Below are 15267 nucleotides of genomic sequence, written 5' to 3'. Positions count from 1 at the left end.
ATAGAAACTCACAAAGTGAGATACATTTACAAATTAAATTTAGAAGAAAGAAAAAAAAAACAAGATAAAAATTACCTAAATTCATCATCTTTGGTTTCAGGGCATTTTTTGCCTTGGACTAACATAGGCAGTGGCCAAAAGCAACAAGTTTAGGGGAGAACCAATAGTTTCGGACAAGTTTATTATTATTATTATTATTATTATTATTATTATTATTATTATTATTATTATTATTATTATTATTTTCATATTTCTCTTCTTCAGTAGTGACTTCCAGTGGTGTATTTAGGATCTTGTTTCTGAGGGGCTTGAGAATCAGTAAGAAGGATTTGTGTTGTACGTATATCTAATGCGAAAGAATAATAATGAAATTATTTCGGGGAGGGGGCTTGAGCCCTATAGCCACCCCCTAAACACGCCACTGATGACTTCATATTGGTAATCAAATCATTCATAATTGTATTACGTGTCGCTGAAAGTTATATACCGTATATACTTATTTTATGTATTTTAATTTTTCAACTTGCACTTAAATATTGATTATTCACCTCACTGTCTCCAATATTTCTGCATCGGTATTTGTTAATATTGAGAGAAGCAGCAATTTTTAATGACTTGTTGCGGCAAAAATGTTAAATATGGCCCTGCTTGGTTCTATTGATGTTGAGTACCTATGCAACTTTTTTTTTCTTTCTTTAAGGTTTTACGTGTGAATTCTTCCAATCATATTTAGTGGCACTCGTTGAGAATGTACACAGAATTTCGTCCTTGCGATTATCGACGCCAAGTTGGTAATGTAGCACCAGTAGTGGTTCGAATCGCACTTTTCCATCTCATATATGATTGTATATGCTGAAAAAACAATTGTATATCCAATAAATCATCAAAACCTTGGTCTTATGTGAATTTCATACTGGACTAATAAAGTGGACTTGTGTATTTTCGGTTTTTCCAAGTTCGCTCCAGCTTGTTAACCTTTTGAGAATAAGCTAATTTAACATTCATTCATAGTAGTGCCTCCTTTATAGCTCCAATGGAAATGTAGAGTGTAAAATTTAAAATTTCACATTATTATTCTGCAGTATTTTCTATATGTGTCACCAAATGGTAAAGTATTTCAGATGCATAGTCACTGTTAGGTTCCGGTGTAATGCATCATTCCATTAACTACACAGAATAATTAGGGAACACAAAGTCAAATATATTTTTGAACTTGAAATAATTTATTTTTTTAAATATAGGTTTACCTTTTGTGTTGGAATAACAATAGTATTCAAAACTAAAACATTAAACCCACGAAGGAATCACATAGCTTTTATTGAGTAACGTGTGGTCAGAACACCTGCTCCCAGCACAGTTCCTATAACACTGAGACATCAGTCCCAGAATGTATGGATATCAGGGCGGATTAAGGAGGGCTTGGAGGGGCTATAGCCAAGGGCGCCGATTTCTCCGTAAGTTTGGGGGTGGGCACTCAGACGCAGAAGGCATATATATGAGGATGCTAAGACAAATTGCATTCAAATTATGCCAAATATTGTATATTTATAAATGCACTAGGGAGGCCAACATGAGATTTGGGCCCCCCAGGATCGGCGCCCTTGGCTATAGCCCCGGGCCTCCAGGTGGATAATGGCCTCTACTCTGATCAAAATCTAAACTGGCTATCTAAGAAGAATCATGAAGATACAATCAGCATCATAAAATAAAATATGACCAAAAATATGAAACACATTCCCTTAACTTTCCTACTATACTTTCACAAAAAATATATTAGAGCCACATACTTTTTCTAGCTCCGGACCTCCAGATGGGTTAATCCAGCCCTGATGGGATATGCACGGAACGTCCCATGGACTTTCTGAGGAAATCCAGATTTCCACTTATTTTCCGGGAACGTTCTCCTGTGGGAAATTTCTGGGCTTCCTGCAGAATCACACACGAGCGCACAACACATGGACAGAGAAGATCTCTCCAGCTGCTATGTGTGAGATTAATTTCTTTAGAATAAGAAATTGCTTGATTAAAAGTTGCAAATCCGTTCTGCGGTTTCTAGAATGCTCTCATAAGAACATCACAGAAAAGTGAGCTACTTAAATAAGCCAATTTGCTGTATCATTAAACATGGCGTGAAAATTAACAATATCTGTCATATTTTTCCCTATAGGTAGAATATCATTTCCTTTTCCTTAGTAGGACTTACCATGACTTTCAAGTCCACAGAATGGAAAATAGAAAAACACGTTCCGCATTGTGAATAAAGATAACGAAGGATTGTAATTTTCATGTTATCGTAGGTTGTCGGAATATTATACAGATACGCCCAAGTGACCATTCTCTGATACGCTCTTTGAGAATGACACGTGAGAGTTAGAACTACCTGTTTCACCTCTTTAATATCTCACTGTACAGTACGTTCTTCTTTTTTTCCCTTATTAACAGGAAATTTTTATCACAAGAAAGTAATGAGAGAAACACTTTCCTAATGATTATTTTTTCAATATTGATCAGAATAAATTGTTTATTTCTGCCAATCAAGTATACTTACTTGTTAGCTAACAATTCGCGATATTGTCACATTCTAAACATGCCTGTAAAACAATAAAATTAATCATCTATGCATTAGTAAACAAACTCTCTCTCACTCTCAAAATGTAAATATTCAAGTGAACAAAAGGAACAAATAGATTATTTCAACCAGATACTACTCTAAAATACAAAAGTTTTGCAAAATACAAAGATCTCCCACAAAATATAAGTTATTTGAAAGGTTCCACAGAGTATATGACTAGCTCATTCTGTTTGATTAAAGAAGGCCAAAGAAAATTTCATGCCGCGAAGTTCCAGGTGTTACAGCAGAGGCGGCTTTAGTGGGTGGCCCGATTTTCAAAACAGTTGCCCCACGTAGCGTAATCACTAACTCTCTCGCCTTCGGTGCGAGTGGCCCTGGGTTCGATTCTCGATGGAGGCACTCGGTCAAAAAAGTATAAAACGCTTTTTCAGGCCAGCCACCCTCAATGAGGTTTTCCTCATTCACTCTAGGCAAATGCTGGGGTGGTACTGTAGGTCCCAGACCGCTTCTTTCTTTCCCCAATAATTTTTCCTTCCCTTTCCCCGGATAGTGTGCTCGCCGAGGGAAGTTAACCCTCAAACGAGACAGGCTAAATGGCCTTATATGCCGAAAGTCCAAAAATCTAAATCCTAAATCCCGATTTTCAAAACATAAACGTCAAATGGGTAATAAATACCATTTATAATCATGTTGTATTATCTTTCAAGTTCAGTTTTGTTTCTTGCTATTTATTTTTTTCTTTTGTTTTAGTCATCTTAAGGTCTAGTAGATAGCTGTAATCTGTAATAATATATTCACTTTTTAACCTAAATGTATAGCCTACACTAAACTAGCTTGAATCAAAATTGATTTTCTTTTTTAACACTTAAATACCCGGAGGGGATTTAAATGTAGAAACGCTTGGATCCCGGCCATTTTAAATGTATTTTTAAAATTTTGTTACTCAGAAACTACCCTTTTAAAGTGAATGAAACTTTCAGATTCAATCGGATAAAAATGTACTAATATAACAGAAAAACAGTAATGCACTTAGCATTGTTACCGTTGAATACACAGTGTTGCAAACTTTGAGGAATATTTTTTGTATGTTGGAAATCCAATCGAAAGATATATTGTCCGATAATTTCGTGTAAATTGCAAACGACCATACAACTAAATATAAATAAGTTTAAATATACACTACATATCATAATATGTCACTCCGCCCCCTCCTGCCCCTTTTGGTGACATGTTAGGTGTGATGACGTTTAGAAGCGCGGCGCGATGGTTGAGAACTAGTGCTAAGAACAGCATCGAGTGTTGTTTTCGTGTCACTGTCGGAAGATTCTAGTTATTCTAATATTGTAGCAATGTCTAAACATTAGATTCATCGTCCGTTTCAAAAGAATCGGAGTCGCTATCATCTATTGTTTCCGTAATTTCTCCGGGCGAAAATACGCCACTATCATAAGAACCACGACTTGTTGCGGTGGTATTCATCGCCAGAAGCTCAACTAAAAAGAGGAAGTGAAGCCTAAGCAAATTACAAGAAGGATGTCGAAACAACCACACACACTTCCACTGGCTTATAAAACAGGAGAAAAAAATAACTACATGTTTTTTTTCCTTCTGATTACTCATATCTTTTTGGGGTATACACATTTGACACAGCATTTCATATTAATCTACGCAGTACGTGACCTGTAGGCATGAAGGTGATAAATATTAGTGAAATGTAAACAGAAGGGACTAGCTGTATGAAGCTGTTGGCTTCTTTCGTCAACTGCGTGTTGAAGTGCGGGAGCTGGCCTTGATGGGTGCACGGCAACTAAAGTTGTCTCCGGGACTGAACGCCTCGTAAGAAGAGGGCAACTATAGTTGTCCATGGGTCTTTAAGTGTTAAAGCTTTGTCCAAAAGTTTAAAGTTGGTTCTTATATCCCATGCCCGGTTTCGTTTTTCTTGGGTCACCCTGTATATATAAATAAAATAATACCCACCAGACTGTGCCTAGACGCAGATCGTAAAAAAGAAACATTATTAGTATTACTATTTTGGAACCCGTGATTTTTGGAGTAAGACTGTTGCATTGGACTGGTGTAATAATGATAAATGCAACTGAACCGGATTCAAGTCAAGTGTTTCAAACAAAACGGAAACAGTAGGCATGGGTGCCCGAAGGGGGGACAGAATGGGACCCGCCTCCCTAGCTTACGAAAATGTATACGTAATATAGCAAACCACGTATATTAAATGCCAGACGTAATATAGTAACCATGTAGGTGCTCCCCCTAGAAAATGTTCTTCGGGCGCTCCTGACAGAAGGTCCTACTCTTCATAAGTCGTGTTCCATAAAAATATAAAGGTAAACAGTTGGGATGTTATGTACGTGAAATGTTATCTTTAGTCCAGAATACACATACTTAAAAGCTGTGATTGCATATTAAGCCTAATCATACTCATAGAGGTTCAATTCTTACGGAATCGAATTTAATCTACCAGATATAATTAATATTTCCTGTAATTAAAATATCTTGTGTTATTATAATCTATATATTGCCATTACAAATCTTAGATTCTGCTTCACAAACAGCAATTTGGAAGGAGTAAGTCAATGTGATGTCGCGAATGTATTCCAAGAAAGACGAAAGAATAATGCTTAAAATATTAAAAGCTCACGTTATTGTGATTATGAAAAAAAGAGGATCAGTCAGGCAGTTCCATTAACATTCGTTGAATAACGATTATTAATATTTCTTTAAACATTTAAAGCAATTCCAATACAATAAGTGATAAAAGAAGTTGGAAAATGGATAATTCTCTTAACAAAACTTAAAAAAAAAAAGTCTGAATGTAACGACTGCTATAGCAACTGGTAGAAAGTATGTGTGAGTGTTGAATTTTGGTTTGTTTGCACTAAATTACAACAGTACCTTCTAATGAACAACATATAAGCATTCGAGATATTAACATCGTACTCTGATTAACAACTGGTGCTACTGTTATTACAGTCTATCCAGAGTTTAATGCTTCTATATAAAACTTTCTGAAAAAAAATACGTCGTACCTAAGGGTATTATAGCATTTTGAACAAAAAAAAAAAAAAAAAAAAAAATCAGCGACGTGTCCCCCTCAATTTTTTTTACATTTTTTTTTTAAAATTTTCAACACACACAAAAAAACAAGAAAATAGGCATCGATTTTTTCTGGAAAAAATGTTCGCATTTGCATCTGCATAGTATCTGCAAATAATTTGAAAGTTTCACAGATTATTTGGACCATCTCTACCAGAATTTTTAAAAAAGTATGAAATTCTGAGCATGTATGATACGATAATTCGGTAAGAGGTGGGGGAAGGGGGTCAAAACTTTTTTTGGGGTGGTGTTAGGTCAAAACTAACATTTTGGGTCAATAACGAACCAATTTGAATCAAAGGTCGATTTCACCTTGCTTGGAAAGATCCTTACGAGGAAAGGTCCTTTATACAGCATACAAAAGGAGTTGAAAACACGCTGTTTCAAGTAGAGATGAAATTAGCGAAGAGTCTTCACCACTATGAATTTTGTCTCGGATAAAACGCCTTTAATTTGAAATGCAACTTAACAAAGAAAGAAAAAAAAGGAGAGGAGATCATTTAGATAGACACGACGTTGGAGAATCCGTCTAAAAAGTTTAGACTCCTATTGATTGACTGGTGACGTCAAATGGGTGTGGTTTTATTTGAACACATTTCGGTCAGGTCATTGAACAAAAAGTTGAACCCAAGTTCCTTTTTTTTTTTATTTATTTATTAATTACTCCCACCCATCCATTATACCTGGGTAACACACAAATATACACATAAATACGTAGATTAATAAATGCGATAATATTGAGAGAGATTTATTTCCAGTCATGTTTCCTAAAAAGGTAATATGATATTTGATTCTAGCGTAAAGTTAATTTAAATAATAAAACTTCTTACAATTGTACGTGTCATAAAATTAAAACCAAGCATGATAAATTAGAGACAATGGCATTAAATATGACTTGTTTATTGTTCTAGTATTGTTTCATGACATTTTACAACTTACGGAATATACAGTGTACGTATATGTAAATATAAGCTTTTGAGGAACCGATCCTATGATATTAAAATCTGAAAGACTTCGAGGTCCACGTTATTCTTATGTTTTGTTTGAACTATATCTTGGCAGGTACGGTGGCTCAGTGGTAGAGCGCTTACCTCTGTTATGTGGGGTTCCTGGTTCGAGTCCCGGCCAAGTAAGTTTGTGGTGGACAACATCGTGCTCATGGGATTTCTCGGGGTACTTCCGTTTCCTCCCACTTCCTCATTCCACCTATTCTTCCATCATAATTCACTTGCTTTAATCATTGTTTTCCTTAGCCTAAGAGATATAACTAATAGTGGGACGTTAAACTTAAAGATGAACTACATCTTCTTTATCATAAGCAAGTTTTGTTCATCAATTCCTCCTGTCTCTCATTTCTTTTCTTATAACCATATTACCTTTCTGTACTTCCCCACAGTGGTCGAAGTGAGATGGTATGTGGTGGTATGCCATACTGTCTCTGGTTCTTCAGTAATGAAGACATACTGTCTCTGTTTTTTTCAATGATTAAAACATACCGTCACTGGAAAGTGGGTGCTAAATAAAATACCTACTTAATAAATCAATTTTTATACATAGAAATTGACGAATAGCTTTGCACGTATAAAAAGATTTTATTTTTTATGTATAAATGATTTCGAAGTTGTCAACACCGACATTTTTCTTATCTTTTTCTTATCTTTTGTTTTTAAAATGAGATATTTTGATATGTTATATTGAATTGTTTCTTTGTTGTGTATATGTGTGTCTGTCTTCTTGCCTTAATGCATATAAATGTCGTGTTTTGAGCATGGGTGGATTTAGGGTTGTCTGCTGTGGGGGAATACCCCGCAGTCGAGTGGGGAACTGGGAGTTTTCCCGCATTAAATTGTTAATATCCTCATTCGCTTTTTGAACATTTTCGTGTATAATTCTCTATAATACAAAATAAGGGATTATTTTTATTTTATTTTTATTTTTTTCAGAAAGTTGTTGCCTGGGGATCAAAGTCTCTCATCGTCTTCTCTCCCCATAACTATAAAGAAGCTCCAAAATGATTTTCAGTCATTATGTAAATAGAAATGCAATCTTTTAGGCAATATACCCTCACTGTATTTCAACATTACACAGCCGGTATGTAGAGTCAAAATCGTAATAAACATACCTCTGCTTTTTTTTTTCAACTCCGAACACTGCTTCCCCACAATAGCATTAATATCATCCATCACAATTATGCACTCTTTTTTCTCTATGACCTCTTTTATTTTCTCGAAAATTATTTCGAGTCACTGTGGCTTAGTGGTAGAGAGCTCACCTTTTGGTGTGAGAGGTCCTTGGTTCGATCACCGACCGGATGAATTTGTGTTGGACAACATCGTATTTGTGAGTTTTGTCAAGGTTCTTAGTTACATCCTACATTCTCATTCCACTAATTATTTCATAAACATTCACTTCCATTAATTATCCGCCTCCTTCGTTTTATTATTCATTCACCTAAATGGCATAACCATATGAATTTAAAGAGTTTAATTTAAGATTTTTAACAAACTTTTAATTAAACTTGAGACGTGTCTTCACAAAAATTTCAACAATTAAGACAAGTGCCTGTGCTATACAAGACCCGATCAAAACCATTTAAGACGCCTCATCCCGGCGAAATTAAAATACCGCTAATTTTACAGGAATTATGTGATATCTTCAAATACATAAAAGATAATTGAAATGTGGAACAAGAGCGCCCTAAAAAATATTATTTTGCATGGGGTACCGTTATCACAAGTCACCTAGTCACTTTCCGTTTTCAGCCGTTTAGAAACGCGAAAATAAATGCCGATTTTCAAAATGGCTCGAAATCGAAAACAAATAAGTGGGTCGTGATAACGGTATCTCATGTAAAATAATATTGTCTAGAGCGCTCTTGTTCCGTATTTCGATTATCTTTTATCTACTTGAAGATATCTCATAATTACTGTAAAATTAGCGGTATTTTAATTTCGTCGGGGTGAAGCCTCTTAAGCATTTATTTAACAGTATTTTAGCAGGTGTCCTATTTTCTAAAATTCTTATAATAATTTAATTGTCAGGAATAAGGGATATTTAAACAAATTTGTAGAAAAAGGCGATAAATTAAAATTTCAATTGAATTTCAAAGAAAACAGAAAAAGAATTCTCCATATTATAACATGGCACAGGTATTCAACACTGTTAAACTAAAAAAAGAAAGAAAATCTCTTCACCATTAAACAGCCTTTTCTATTTTTTTCTATCTACTCCCCCGTTGAACTTTTGCTTACGGACATTTTGTCCCCAGAAAGCAGAAAGGTGCTAATCGCCAAACTGCAAATTTCTCAGGACAGCATAAAAACGAATGAAATACTAATTAATTCTGATTCTTTCTATCTTCTATAGAACTCAGTTTTCACTGCAGACCTTTCATATTGTCTCCTTTCTGCCAAGATTAAACATGAAATGGGAAGTCAGAATAGAACTTAGTTGGAAATCAAGGAAAGTGGCGCTTAGCGCCTTTCTGCTTTCCGGGGGCGATTTACTTATGATTTAAACGAGTTTACTCGGACTTCGCAATGTATCTGTGTGGTTTCCTTAGTCAAAGTCGATCATATTATTAGTGTTTTCTTATAAAACAACAGTTTTCGTCGACCTTCCGTTTGGATGTAGTTAAGAGTTATAGGACAACTGTGGACAGTACAACGGAGAAGACCACGTTGTTGTAGTAGCTGAGCACATAATGTTGCAATTAGATAAGTTTAGATAATAACATTACTTGAAGAACTTGTATTTTGTTCGTTATAGATTTGAACGCGGTGGTTCAGTGGTAGATTATTTACCTTTAGTGCATGGGGTACCTGATTCGATCCCAGCTCGATCCCAATGGACTTTGTGATAGACAAACACAGTGTGCGTGCGTTTTCTTGGGTTTCTCCCATTTCTTCATTCTACCACTTCATTCATTCTCATGATCACCGCCCCTTTTAGCCAACACGCCATAACCACGCAGTGAAATTAAAAAAAAAAAAAAAAAAAACATTTACATCTCCTCGTGCAGCGTAGAATGTTTGACCTTCAGATTTGATTATGGTCATAGCAATGGCAAACAATAGTCTGATTGTGAGCTGCAGACATTTGTATACAACGGTGTAACCTGAATATCTAAAGTACGAATAGAAAGTATAGAAACAAACTAAAAACAAGTTAAAAAACACTAGATAAAAATAACAAAATGTACAATAAGAATTATAAAAGTACATATACTGTATATAAGACATGAAAATACACTAAAAACGTGCATCATATAAATAAAATAGCGTGCAAAATGAACAGCAACGAGACATATTTTTATGCTGCAACACTGTAGGCATTGTGCATGCGTTCGCTTTACGTTTCTATAGTAACTCCATGGATACTAGTAATCAATTAGAGGTTCTTCGTGTGGCTATATGGTTAATGTACGCGTCTTCGGCGCGGGAAATTTGGGTTCGATTGCCGGCGAAAGCTCATGTGGTTCGGATCCCATATTAATCTGTTGGTTCACGTCTCAGATGGCTTTGCTGCTGAAAAAGATACTAAATTCTAATAAAACCATTTAGTGATCAATCATCGCATCCGGTGCTAATTATTCCATCAAAGTGAAGTGATACAAGATTTCCCCAAACCAAAGTCTGTGTAGGATTTCCTTCAGAAAATTTTGTTCTGGGAGGAGGGAGCAAAATCCAATAAGACGGGGCTACATTGACACACTAATTAATGAAGAACGTGCCTTGCACAAAAGTGACGTAATCGCAATTTAATTTATCTTAGCTCCGGAGCAGGGCAAAGCTTCCTGGAAGTATGGTCTATGTCTCGAAGAAATACTGGGCGTATATTTAAAATGACATCAAAACAGGTTTAGCCATTTTCGGGTGATGACGTAACACACAGCAGCAGTTGCTTTTATTTATACAAATACAACAGATGAATAAAATTTCACGTGCCATTTTCGAGAAAAAATATTCAAGAAAAATACATCCTTCTAGTGAATGAATCTTGCTTACGTACAACAAAGGATTGTTCACGATTGTTTATAAATACCATATGAACAACTTTTCTGAATTTGTCCAAAACAAAAAAACAAACAAACAAACAAACAAAAAAAAACAGCATTTATGTGATGAAGTATCGTAGAATTCCTAGACACAAATGTATGAAATATAAAAATATTCGCCTGAACCATTTTTGAGAAAATGGTCTGAATAAAGCTCAATCTATCAGTAAACTACCTTTTCTGAACTTTCCCAAAAATATTTATGATATATTTAAAGGTTGTTAGTGGCATATTATATTTAATTATACAGTACCAAGAAAATGACCTTTAGCAGTTTAGATTAAATTTTCCGAAAAGTAGAGTAGTTACTATTTCTTCTAAGGGTTTTGCAAGATAAATGACTTATGCTATATTGTAGGCTTGTTAATGCAACATTGATTAAAGCATATAAAAAAGAAGAAGAAGAAGAAAAAAAGAAAGAAAAGAAAAATAAATCTTTGAGACGTACCCCTATTTAACAACATCACAATTTTCCGACTTTCATCCTCCAGTAAATTACTTTTATTTTGATGTTTTTAAAATTCAAAACCCGATTCGCTAGAGAAACCTTACGATTAAGTTCAAATTTTTGTCTCGATATGTCGAACAATGTCCTCTAAACCTGTGTAAACGTAAACATAGAAACATATATAAATCAAAAAGTCTCTTTTACGGTGTATCGATACCTGATGTAAATCCGTTGAAATCCCGAATTCGATTTTTCATCATTACAACCTCTTTGATTCCTATACTCACTGAATAATAATAATAATAATAATAATAATAATAATAATAATAATAATAATAATAATAATAATAATAATAATAATAAAGTACAGATCAAACGAAACTTACATTTAGCAATGAATGGGTTTGCATTTATAATGTATAGATATGGATTTCAGTACATCTATACATTCTCGCCTGGATATTTATGCAACTAGTTACTCTTCAATGTTTTAAGGATTGCATATCCACTTTGGCTATGTGAAGCGTATATTTATTAATGGATACTAGCTGAACCTGCGCTTTCTACTCAGCGCATCGTTCTTATGACCACGAATCTCCTTCCTACTGTGTATGTCTCCTTACTCATACAGGTAAAGGATAGAAGACTCATAAAGGACGTGAACTGCTATGTATAAATGTTGGAGTGAGTTTGTAGTAAATTTGTAGAAGTAACATAATATGAACTGGAAATATTTTTTTTTTAATAAATCCATATCCGTCCGAGTACGCCTCATTGCGTCTTTTAAGGTTTTTGAAGTTGCCGGCATGCAATACGATTTGCCATTCAGATTTACGCAAAGCGCCTGTAATGTCCGTTGACCCGCCATACGTAACTTCTCTACTGGTTGCCTAACACTGTAGTTTCGGCCTGCAACAATGATAATCTTATGGGCACAAAACGGCCCCTAAAATGTTGAATAGAACAATAACGACATGGTTTTTGAAATTTTAAATGAGAATTGGACAATCTACACAAAATTTGGAATCGAGCAGCGAAAACGATACGTTTCTAGCACTGGTGGTTTTCGTGATCTCATTGTCGAACGGATTGCGGACAAACGTATAAACCTAGAATTTTAATATATAGACTAGCTGAACCTGCGCTCTCTACACAGCGCATCATTCGCATATGAGCGTGAATATCCTTGCCATTCTTCCTAACATCTGTACATGTCCCTTTATAGACAAAATTTAAAGACGTCGTGATAAAAATCGGCAAAGGATACTATAAAAGGGATATTTTTTTTCGATTATTTTTTCAAAATCTCGGAACGTTTGCAAGATTTGAGCCTACTTCCGTTTGAAGTTTCTAATTCATGTACGATAAGTGTATTCTTTCTTCTTACATGCAGTATGTAATAAGTAAATACATTACACACACAATTAATTATAATGTCACTTATACGCCTATATGTTGTTCAATGGGCAAAACACTCCAAAAATAAAGATTCATTTTAGACCGGAGAAATGGTTATCCTTCCTTTTTCATTATTATTTGACCATGAAACAAACGCCTGAGGCATATAAATATTTTTTAAAAATGATTTTTTTCAGTTTAACGTCCCACGTTATGCCCGTTAAGCTAAGGGAGACGGATGATTAAGGTAACTGGATGATGATGATGATGATGGAAGAACTGGTGGAATGAGAATGTTAAAGGAAACGACAGTAATCCGGAAAAAACACCGACATGGTGTTGTCCACCACTAATTTACTTGACCGGAGATCAAACCAGGGACTCTACGCACCAAAAGTAAGCGCTGTACCACTGAGCCATCGTGCACTCTAGTATTAAAAAAAAAAAAGGTTAAAGGTTACTATTTACAACGTTTATGTAATTTTTAAATGTTAGTTGAAACACTCTGTATAACATAAATAAGAATTATGGTTATAATTTGCTCGCCACTAAAGAAAGATCACAAAGGAACAACGTATGTATGTATAGTCATTTCAAGACAATAATACAGTGGATTATCGGTTTACGAACTTAATTCATTCTGTAACGCTCTTCATAAACCGAGATTATTTTTTCCCATTGAATTTTTAAATGTTTTCTGTGATGAAGAATATAAAATAAATTATCCTTTTAAAAAGACAAATAAGTACGAGTAATACTAAATTAAACAAAACAGTATGGGGCCCAAAAAAGTCACAAAGGTCCAGAAGAGGACAAAAATCAGTTTTTGATCACAGAAGTCTGTCCGGTAATATTTGTAGCAAACGTGCAATATATATATCAAGCACGTGGAACTGTCAGTATAAGCGTATGGGTGTTCGTATCCCGAAATATTATCCGTGAGCAGAGGAAAACAATAATGTTCACAAAACTTGTGTGTAAATCGAATCGTTTGCAAACCGAAGATCCACTGTAAACTGAATAATGGAATTTATCAATACTTACTAGCTACTTGGTTACTTCTAACACAATATTATTTTATCACTAACTCTGTGCAAACAAACTACGCAATGTGTAACTTCCACAAGTTAAACAAACACAACATATAAATCAAGTCTGTATTCTGTACTATATTATTCATCTACTATTGCATAACCTTGTGTTGCTAGTAAATACGTACGCAATGCACAGTCGCAATACCACACTGTTTTCCTCCACGTGGAAGTGTTTTTATCACAAACTTTTCCTCCTTTCTGCCAGCTGACAATTACAGCCAAGAAAGAATCCGGGCCTTTCCACCTCGCGCATCGTCTAGTGTTGCCAGCTCATATGTTAGTTTTCTGTATGTTTTCAGACATAATAATGTTCAACAACCTTTACAAATGAATGGTGCGAGTTAGAACTTTTAATAGCTTGTAATCAATCGGTACCTTACAAATCACTGGTAATATTTTGCTAAGATGGCAGGCAACCATTTTAATTTCCCTACATTTTCGCGATGAAACAGTTTCCTCCAGCCAGAAATGACAAGTGACCAACTTCAAGTAGTCTGCTGTATGAACGAAAATTAAAACAAAGAAAAGAAATGGCGAAAAAAGAATTTAGGAAAAGATATTGGAACCAATACCGGGAATCTATAAAAAAAAAAAGCAGCTAGTAATATGCATTTACTTTCATTATAAGAGTGCATATTGTGGCCGGTCTTGAGAGAAGTCACATTGATAAAAAATAAATTCTATCGCTGAAAACTAAGAGATGAAAACTTACTCGATGTACTAATTTTTGTACACAACTTTCTGAAGCTGTATGAAACTTTCTTTCTTTTTCTTTTTTTTTTTTGGTTTGTGGCAATAAAATTACAATTTTTACTGATGTGATTTCCCTCAAGAGCCGCCACGTAGCACATTTGACATTAGGAGTAGGTTATCCAGGATTTTCATAAAGAACAGACTGTTTAACATTTTAAAAAAGAAATATTAATAACCATTAGAAAGTAAGCTATTGCACACATTTAATAGTTGAGCATGGAGTGCGTAGGTGAAAGTCTACTTTGCACTTGACAGTGATGATTTCTGATTTTTCCCGGGAGAGTCTGTCAAGGTCTAGATAGACCATTTAAGGAACTATTACAGCATTTACCTGCTGACTTAGGAAAAACTTAGAGAATCTCAGATCTATACAACTGGACAGAATCTCTCCTTGCGTAGCAAGAAAGCTAATGTTCTAATAAGACGAAATATATATATTACGTTTTTTCCGTTTCTTTTTTCAGAGTACATTTACGTTTCCATTAACTATGGTTTGCAAGCGTTTTTTTTTTTTTTTTTTAATGGATGATCAGGTTTTGACTCTAGGTTGCGAGAAAAGATAAGTCAGTGCTTGAATCATCATGAGTCAGTTAAAGAGCTACTTGAAGTAAGAAGTAGTAGATTGTACGTCAAGAAAGCCAAAGTTAATGGTGTTAGAAGACAATGTGCTAACTACACCTCACTTAGATGAACATACACGAACTTAGCCGGCAGGAAATTTTATGGATTGCAAAAGCTAAAATCTACACAAAGGGTTTCTCAACCTGAGGGTCGCGACCCTTAGGGAAGTCGTGAGAGGGTTTCATGGAGGTCGCGGAGATAAGAGGAAGAAATA

The 15267-nt window shown here is 34.9% G+C and overlaps 1 protein-coding gene and 2 pseudogenes across 3 annotated transcripts in view; all 3 read right to left on the bottom strand.

Moving 5' to 3' along the window:
- LOC145673079 (ADP-ribosylarginine hydrolase CG2909 pseudogene) overlaps positions 1 to 13741 on the bottom strand; it is a 35497-nt pseudogene extending 21756 nt beyond the window's left edge. Inside the window, exon 1 of the transcript XR_014128715.1 lies at positions 13630 to 13741. The product of XR_014128715.1 is annotated as an ADP-ribosylarginine hydrolase CG2909 pseudogene, transcript variant X2 (transcript). The remainder of the gene's footprint in view (positions 1 to 13629) is intronic.
- Positions 1 to 13763, bottom strand: part of LOC145673081 (ADP-ribosylarginine hydrolase CG2909-like) — a 51022-nt gene extending 37259 nt beyond the window's left edge. Inside the window, exon 1 of the mRNA XM_081742431.1 lies at positions 13630 to 13763. The gene's annotated coding sequence lies outside the window, so the exon portion shown is untranslated. The remainder of the gene's footprint in view (positions 1 to 13629) is intronic.
- LOC145673080 (ADP-ribosylarginine hydrolase CG2909 pseudogene) overlaps positions 1 to 13914 on the bottom strand; it is a 64626-nt pseudogene extending 50712 nt beyond the window's left edge. Inside the window, exon 1 of the transcript XR_014128716.1 lies at positions 13805 to 13914. The product of XR_014128716.1 is annotated as an ADP-ribosylarginine hydrolase CG2909 pseudogene (transcript). The remainder of the gene's footprint in view (positions 1 to 13804) is intronic.
- Between the last annotated feature and the right edge of the window lie 1353 nt (positions 13915 to 15267).

This window comes from Thermobia domestica, chromosome 16, assembly GCF_964235325.1.
Source record: "Thermobia domestica chromosome 16, izTheDome1.hap1.1, whole genome shotgun sequence".
NCBI lineage: Eukaryota > Metazoa > Arthropoda > Insecta > Zygentoma > Lepismatidae > Thermobia > Thermobia domestica.
This window is presented reverse-complemented; position numbering and strand designations above follow the sequence as displayed.